A 374-nucleotide genomic window follows, 5' to 3' on the forward strand; every position below is an offset into this window, starting at 1 on the left:
CAAGCGCAGCAAACGCAGGGGGAGTCCCCACCTGCCACCTCCCCACTGGGCTCCGGGCAGGGACACAGGACATCTCCCCTCTTCCAGGACCCGCAGCATCATCCTGCCCTGTTTGCCATCAGACCCTCACGTGCACACCGAGGTTTTGAGCCCATCCATCTCTGCCCCCCACGGCTTGAAAAAAAAAGGCTTGCCCCTCTTGCTGCCCCCTCGCTGTGGGCTGGGGGTTGGGGAGCCACGTGTGAGCCAATGCCTTCCCTGGGAAACCCAGATGGTAGAGGGCAAGAAAAGACAAAGGCCCCCGGGGGAGCCTTCCGATGGGGTGCGGAGGTGAGCTGTGCGGCAGAGGGAATGTGCAAGAGAGCCAAATCCGG

The sequence above is a fragment of the Buceros rhinoceros genome, unplaced genomic scaffold (assembly GCF_000710305.1).
Source record: "Buceros rhinoceros silvestris isolate BGI_N320 unplaced genomic scaffold, ASM71030v1 scaffold40513, whole genome shotgun sequence".
Classification (NCBI taxonomy): domain Eukaryota; kingdom Metazoa; phylum Chordata; class Aves; order Bucerotiformes; family Bucerotidae; genus Buceros; species Buceros rhinoceros.